Below are 7,071 nucleotides of genomic sequence, written 5' to 3'. Positions count from 1 at the left end.
TATCATTAAGTCCTAAGGGAGGATGTGAGCCAGGTGCTCCATCCTGTATACATGCGTAATCAAGGGGTGTATGTAACAGCTGCACTTCTAGAAGGGGAACCTGCCCTAATGTGATTGGCATGTCTCCGCACGTCTTTCTAGCAGGTGAACTATTTATGTGACATCTGTGCTAATCACTGAAGTTCTGTCTAGTTTCCTGAGTTTGGAGGAAGATATGACCTAATTTTGATGCAGCAGCTCAGCTAACTCATCACACAATATTTCCTGACATTTAACGTGTGAGGTGACCTGTCTATTTCTGCAGAACCCACTGTGTTTCATCAGTCTCTGCTTCCATACACTGGCCTGTCGTTACTTACAGGGGCCTAAAACTATCTCTAACCTGAAAAGTTTTCATGGAGGCCTGGGATTGGGGTCTTGCATCTTTGTGGGTCTGAACCTTAGACATCCCATTCTTCCCTAAGCCATTCCCCCCTCTAGATGATTCTTCAACTACCTCTCCTAAACTCCCATCTTCAAGCGGGATCACCTCATACTCACTACTCTTTCCTCTGACATCCTTAGAGCTCTTCCTAACCAAAAAATTCTCTTCCCTTGCTAGCTGTCATCCCCTTTAGCACGCTATTACCACCTGAAAAATAAGACACGTCAAGAGCAACACAACAACTAGAGGCAACAAGGCCCTAAACAACCCCGTCATCCAGGACCGCACCCATTCAAACCACCCCTCATAAGGAGCACCCCCCATCAGGAGTATCTGTGCTACATTACCATCAGTCTAATGGCACGTAGTTCTTCTTTGATAGTGTTGAATCCATCTTCTGTTGCATTTTTGGCCTTCATGAGTTCCCACCGCATGATTTGCAGCCAGTGGGCAGTTGCTTTTGCGTGAATCCACAGTAAGATGCTTCTGAAAAATAGTTGGCCATTGTTAAAGAGTTAATGTTCTTGTGGAACATCTTCCCAAACTCCAGTGCCAAAGTATTCTGCTGCTCTTTTCTTCATGTGGTGATGCAACAAGGTGATTGGACGGCTCATGAGATGGTCATGTAATGTTGCAATGTCTACTTCCGGTATCACCATTAAGGGAGTGTGTAGAGTCACAAGTGAGCAGAGGCCATTCCATTCCAGTCCAGGGGCATGTGGAGATGGGCCCCATATTGCCAATAGTGATTCATTAGGCTGGAGGTGCCCCCCTGCATGTTGCTATTGTCCACGGTGGTACTGCAGTTCAGTTTACTTCCCACCTTTACTGCCCATTTACTCTGAAGCAAAGAGAAAACGGTGTTAATTTCATTGCTATTTTAGGGTGTGTGTTAGTTCCTATCCATTTATATCTCTGTATGATTGCATCCCATATTTGTTGACATTGTCCGATTATCTTCTCAGATCTTAGGGGTCTGTATGCCTCTGTACCATTCCATAAGGATATTGCTCTATATGCGAACCTGGCACCGATATGCCATTTATCATGAGTAAATACTGATCCTGTGATGTTGAGTTCTGACCTACCTGCGCAATCAGGGGGCAGGGGTTTAACTGACTACCTCCTGCATTCGAACAGTGGGTCAGATCTTTTTAGGATACCCCGTTGTAATACCCTTTTTCCCCAATTTGCGTAAGTTCTTTTTTGCCCTGCTTTCTTCATTCTTGATATCTCCTTCATTATCTCTGGTTTTTCTCTCCGGACTTGTAGGACTTCAGGGGTGGTGTACAATCTAGTTGTGTTAATGCGGGCAGTCGCGGGGCTAAAGTGTGTTGGTTGTAGCTGTGCTTTTATTCTACATAGAAAGAGGTGCAATAGACAGTGTGTGAAGTTTGGGGATAACTCTTTAGGGTGGTGCAATGTATCTAATGCTGTGGCATGGGGGAAGATGGGGCATACATAACAGGTGTTGCTGGACGTAGATGTGCCTATATTATGCATTTGCTGGTATCACATATTTTCAAACTAAGGGGTCGATTATGATGGCGGACGGATTGCCCCCGCCGGGCAGGCGGTAGCAATCCATCCGCCATCCTCCCTGAAAAGACCCCTTGCCACATTAGAATGGCTGGGGGGGTCAGCAGCGGATGGCAGCCTGGCGGATGGGAAGACCGTCCGCCGCTTTTCCGCCGCGGTCGCCTTCCGACCGTGGCGGAAAAGGTCTAATATGGTGGCGGTGTCTATCAGACACTGCCAGCCATATTAGGATGGGCTTTGGGGAATGTATTTCCGTGGCGGCAATGCCGCCACGGAAAGGCATACCGTCTTTGCTTTGGGGGCCTGTTGCGTGCCCCCAGGGTGAAGGGGGTTGGGGGGTGCACATGGGTGTACCTTTGGTACCCCCCTGTGTTTCAAAGTACAACATAGCAGGCACCGCGCGGTGCCTGCCATGTTGTGCTATGAAACGCATAACATGCATTTTCAGCATTACGGCGGGTGGTGCTTTCAGCACCGCCCGTCGCAATGTTAAAAATGCGGGATGCACCCGCCACTGTGGCGGGCGCATCCTAATTCGGTGCACTGGACCTCCGCCATTAGGGCGGACGGTCCCATGCTACGACAGGATGGAGAGGGTGGTGATCGGTACCATTATCAGCATTTCGTTGCTTGTGTATAATAGCTAATGTAGGATAAATGAAATAGAAATACACGAGGGCTAAAAGCATCAGTATTTTATGCACCGAGTAGAAAAAACAAAGCTGAAATACATAACTTCAAAGAAGTATTGTCTCTTGTTAGAGCTGTTGAGGGAGGCTTTACTCTGGTTGCTTCTCCTGTTCTCCTCCTTCGTTTTCCTGCTCAGTGTCCAAAGGGATAGATGGCAAGGTTGGCACCAGAAGGATCTCCGTGATGTGGAACCATGGTTTGTGGCCTTGTACTTTCATTGCGGTAGCAGTCCTGTCCGTCACAGGGAATGGTCAGTTAAATCTGCTTTCTTTCCACTTGCAAATGAAGTTCCTAGTATAGACTAAAGTTCCCAATGGCAAGGGTGTCAATTGGTCATCTACTGGAGCTGCTTTGGCATGCTTGTTGGCTGCCCGGGTAACCTGTTTAGAGAAGAACTTAGCAGCTTTCATTAGTTTTCCCATATACACAATCATTTTGTACAACTTCATGTGCACTCTCAGTCTGCAACTTATGTCTAGTTGGTGGCCTGAATGTATTCATTATTATCCCTGTCACTATCTGATGGGGGGTTGAAATGGTGATCTGCTCCTGGGGTGTTTCTCAGGGCTTGCAGTGCTAATGGAAGACAGTACAACCAGTTCTTTTTCAAGGTTACACACAGTTTAATTAGTTTGTTCTTGAGGAATCCATTGAGGCGCAAAGCAATGCCATTGCTTTGGGGGTGATAAGCTGACAAGAGTCTGTGTGCTATTCCTAAAAGGGTGAGGAGGTGGGAGAAGATATTGTTTATGAAGTGTGTGCCATTGTTGGAGCTGATCCTTTGGAAACGTCCCACTGAGGTATCACCTAGCGGATCAGAAAATTAGCAGCAGACGTGGCATCACAGTGGACAAAATGTCCTGCTTGAATCCACCTGGAGAATGGACACACTGCAACTATGAGGTAGCGATATCTATTGCATCTATCAATCATATCGACAATCAATGTGCAATTCCTTAAAGGGTCCTTGTGGCCAGGGATTTGTGGAAGTTATTATTATTATTATTATTAATATTATTATTATTATTTGAAGGTTTTATATAGAGCGAACAAGACTCTTGCGAGTAACAGAGCGCTTTACAATTCAGATGTAAGAGAGAAAACAAAAGTAGCAAAAAAAAGAAGAGATATGCGAAGTAGAGTTACATAACTTATAAAAGTCCAATCAACTATCTTGGGGGATCAAATATCCGATATTGAGCACAGAGATCACGATAGGTGTAATATATAGGATGTTAGCAGAACTGCCAAAGTTTACTTAAAAGTGGGATTTGATGAATACTGCTAGCCCACAGTCCACATGTGTGAGTACATTGTGATCATCTCATGGAAGTTGGGAACAAACCCAATTTGGCGTAATTGGAGGGACATGTTGTCTTTAGCAGTTTGTGAAGGAAAATGAAGCTGGTTTAGGGCTATAAGTAGCAATTCTTGGGGCATGACAGGATTCTCGGTGGATATGTTTCTATAAAATCTGTTCCTGTCTGTGGCATTCTTTAGCTCCCACAATTGTTTCTTAGGCTCTGGGGCACTCTCTTGTATCTTGTTTCTAAGGTGCAGGTGAGCGGTCTCTGTATAATGTCTAGAAGCGTCCAAAGGGGCCCAAAGGCGCCACTGTATCACTAGCTGATGTGTCAGTAGCCAGCAAAACTGTGGCGTGCGCATTGCAAAGGGGGCTTCTTGGTGCAACCTTGGCTGTCCAGTCAGCCAGGGCATTTCAGAGGGATACAAAGTCTTAGGAGATAGTGTGGGCTGCACACTTCATCACTGCGACTTTGTGTGGCAGTGGCAGGGCTTGTATCAGGTCCTCTACGTGGGGGCAATGCATGGCAGGGCTACCATCAGACTCGAAGAACTCCCATCTGATCCACCGCATGATTCTGGAGTGTACTGTTATGGCACAGGTTGAATCAGAGTATACTGCTTCTCTTTCCCACTGTTCGAGAGCTGCCACCAGTGCTACTAGCTCGGCCGCCTGGGCTGAATAATGAGATGGCAAAGTTATCTGCTCTGTTATTTGCAATGTGTCTGAATAGTCATGCTGCATAGCTCTGACCACTGCTGCACCTGTGTGTATCACTCCTGTGTCCTTATCTATTGCGGAAGACCCATCTACAAAATATACAACACTACCTGGAATGGGGTCCTCTTTGCTTGGCTACACTTATCTGGAGTAAATGTGGCACAGTCATGAGCATCATTGTCTGTATCAGAAATGGGGTGTGCAAAGAAGGTAGTAGGGTTGACTATATGGCACTTAGCTACCTTGAGAGATAGTAATATTAATATTATTTCACAGCCTGATACTCTCTGTATTATTAGTGTCGTTTTGGCTTTTTGAATTATTGAAAGCACTGCACGTTCTGCGTACAGTGTCAGAGGTGCACCCATAATAAATGGGAGCACATTTCTCTATTGAAAAGGAAGCTGTGGCTAGTGCTTGTTTGCAAGGATAATGGCCTTTCATAGCAGTATCAAGTAGGCCACTGAAGTAAGCAATGAGTTTATGGCCTAAGGGATACTTTTGGGTGAGGACAGCCGTCATCACCTGCCCATTGCAGTGGCAAAAAAGAGAAAACTATTTATTGTAGTCTGGTGTCTGTAACACTGGTACACGATTTTGAAGAGTACCTAATAAAAAAAAAATAACAGATAAACTTAAAAAAGACATTAGATTTTATACACAAGAGAAGGCCTATCCGTACCTAACAGCCAGTTATTATCAGGATTGGGTACAAGAACCAGGACAAACAGATCCATCTAATAGAAAGAAAAAACAGTGATCACTTTCTCGGATACTTACTCCACAGATTCGGAAGGTGACAGTCCTGGAGCAGTGGAAGGAGGCAGAAGACACAACACACATAGGGCCTCACCAGGACAAAATCAAAATCTGCTTCTTTAGCCAGTGGCGGAGGGAGGAACAGATATTAGAGACAAGACAGGGGGAAGTATTTCCAGCCAGCCCCTCAATTGTCTGACGACCTGTAAACAACAATATTAGAGGCCCCAACAAAATTAGATACAATGGAGGCAGACAATATACCAATCTTCAACTTATCATCTACTAAGATTGGTAATGAAGATGAGGCACTTCTGACGCGGGGTTATCTTTTGTCCCCAGTACTAACAGAAATGTGTTCAAACTCAACCAGGATGTATTGTCTTTCTTTAGGAAGATCAGAATAAAGAAATATTTAATGCACAACAAAATAGAAAATTCAGAGCTAAATCGGTTAGGCTGAAATGGTAGGGCCAGAAGTGAAGATTTTTGAAAAAGCTGTTCTAAAAGATCTCGGTAACTTTAAAAAATATATCCCACCAGCATCACAAAATCTAACTAAAGGTGAGTTTACAGCACTAGGTAGCCTACAAAAAATAACATCACACTTAAATTGTGTTATAAGGGCGGAGGAATTGTGGCAATGGACACTGCTTATTATATCACCAAAATACAAGGCATGCTAGACATGCCAGAAGACTAAAGGACATTACATAATGGAGATATTTGTAAAAAAGGAATTTGAATTCCTCAATAAAGATAATCCGGTGACCCCAGTATTATTTGGAGTCCAGAAAAAACACAAGAATACAACAGATCCACCATCATTTCTTTGATTAATTTCATTACAGAACCCCTATCAAAATATGGTGATACACTTCTCTGCCCTTTGGCGAAACTGTACACGTCTTATATTAGAGATACAGTAGACTTGATCTCGAAAATTGAGACTATCACATTCAATCCGCAACGAGAAATGTTGGTGACCCTTCATATCGAACAACTGTACATGAATATTCCTCAATTGGAGGCATTAAGAGCTGTACAGGAAGAGATGACACGCACACCAGGCAACAGACCGAATCAATTAATTGGTGATTGTTTTGAAAGTGTTTTATTTAACATCTTTTTTTAATTTAATGCTAATATTTACCAGCAAATCAAAGGGACCAGCATGAGGGCTTCTTGTGCCCGCAGCATAGCAAACACCTTTATGGGTGAGTATGAGAGAAAACACATCTTCAATGAAATGGCATCATTCCATGAAAATGTGAGGTGTTGGTCGCAATTTATAGAGGACATATTCCTCATATGGTCAGGAGAAGAGGAACTCACAAATGTATCAAGTGGCTCAGTTCCAGCAATGACAACTTGAAATTTACAGCGATGGAGCAAGATAAAGAACAAAATTTTGTTCAAACTTGCGAAGTTAATCTCTCTTAATAAAAAGTAAACAGACTAATAAGCTTGTGGTAAAATTATTAATCAACTTAGTTTAAAAGATTCGTTTATGAAAATACACGTGGGACTAATGTGCTTTTTGTTGCATATGCAAGAAAAATTAATAAACTAACCTTGTCTATTGTCTTTGTCAGTATTAAATGCGGCAGTTTATTTTAATGGCATGTGCTTATCT

At 43.5% G+C, this 7,071-nt stretch overlaps 1 pseudogene; it reads right to left on the bottom strand.

Annotated features, from left to right (window-relative positions):
- Positions 1–613: 613 nt before the first annotated feature.
- LOC147732402 (uncharacterized) lies at positions 614–2,848 on the bottom strand (annotated as a pseudogene).
- Between the last annotated feature and the right edge of the window lie 4,223 nt (positions 2,849–7,071).

This window comes from Lissotriton vulgaris, chromosome 2_1 (assembly GCF_964263255.1).
Source record: "Lissotriton vulgaris chromosome 2_1, aLisVul1.2, whole genome shotgun sequence".
NCBI classification, from domain to species: Eukaryota; Metazoa; Chordata; class Amphibia; order Caudata; family Salamandridae; genus Lissotriton; species Lissotriton vulgaris.
The sequence above is the reverse complement of the archived record's forward strand: the minus strand, read 5'-3'. Positions and strand labels throughout refer to the sequence as shown.